Raw genomic sequence first — 1,537 nt, 5'->3', positions numbered from 1 at the left:
CCCGGCTTTCATTATTTTCATCTATCAACTTCATTGACATCTGCCCGATGTTTCCTCCATACTAACGACAGTAAGTTTTCTGCTGCAATTAATATCTACCAGACATATTGGAGTGAAATGACGACTGTTTGCAACGAAAATCTTCCGGAACGTCGACTTTTAGACAAGTAGTTAATCATCTAATGGAAATAGAGTTTATTATGGAAGACTTGAGAGGAAAAGTCGCGGCAAAAAAGGAGACAGAATTACAAATATTTTTAATTTCTTGCGGCAATAAGTACTTTACAGAAAAAAAAGTTGAGGACAGAGTAATTTGTAATTTTAACATATTTTTATATATTGCATTTATATTTTTAATTTTATTTTTAATATATTTATTTTGGTTATTATGATACATAATCAAAAATTGATCATTCGTCTTGCAAGAAAATAATAAATTATATAGTATAATCTCAACATTATTTAAACGCCTAAACGCCTAAAACGTGAAGTATTAAGTACTACGTAGAGTAGAGCAGGACCTAAAAGGCGCGGGTAAAAAGAATCACCACCGATATCTCAAAAACATGTGAAGTTAAGAAATTTTAATAACAATATTTGAAAGTAGAAGGCAAAAATTGTATAATCAGCCTTCACCTCAATCCTTACTATGTTACTATCAAAAGGGAATCCATAATACGCGTAGAAGTATTTTCTTTCATAGTTTTTTGCTTACGTTATATATTTGGTTATATAGACCTTAACATAATTTAAGTATACGTTTTATAAGATGTCTTGTTAATTTTAAGTTAAATTCAACAGTTTTTTTATATAACTTCTATAAAAGCTTACATGTGGGTGGGATAAAAAAAATTTGATTGTGAGTCCTGGCAAAAGTGTAAACAATAAAAAAAATAGTAAATTAAAAAGTGAATTAAGTTAAAAAGGCTATATTATAAAAGATAGGTTAAATAAATAGTTATTCCAACTCTGCCGATGATCATTTTTGACAAAATACCAGCTCAAGGTTATATACAGTAGAATATCTAGAAAAAATGTACCCATAAAATTGAACCTAATTTTATATATTGGCATTGGTTGAATAATGTAACTATTATTTCGTAAAATTCCTCCCCCTTTCGTACAAATTAAAAATAAGACATTGCAGCACCTGTTTGATTTTTGGGTGTCTCATTTTACCCCGCCTAGAAATTTAAAAAAAAAATATAATTGTTCAAAGTCTAATTGGACTTTAGTGCCCCGCTTCATAAAGTTACCCGAAACATTCATACTTAAAGACTAATATAAGTAAGTCTTAGTACTAGTCAATGAGTAAACTTGAGTAAATTTTTTTCAGAGTTGGTGGATAAATCATTGTTTACTACGTGATCTATATCTGTAAAATTCACAAAAATACAATAGAACAACAGCAAAATACTAAATTTACAATGAGGCTGTCACATTGCATAGCGAAAAAAAGCTTTGTGTTTGGCTGTATTTTTTTTTTCTCTTTTAAAATAAATATTTAAAAATTTTTTCTCCAAATATAATATGACAT

The sequence above is a fragment of the Ctenocephalides felis genome, unplaced genomic scaffold, assembly GCF_003426905.1.
Source record: "Ctenocephalides felis isolate EL2017-DRISC unplaced genomic scaffold, ASM342690v1 CF-g0.4_SCAFFOLD_01886, whole genome shotgun sequence".
Classification (NCBI taxonomy): domain Eukaryota; kingdom Metazoa; phylum Arthropoda; class Insecta; order Siphonaptera; family Pulicidae; genus Ctenocephalides; species Ctenocephalides felis.
This window is presented reverse-complemented; position numbering follows the sequence as displayed.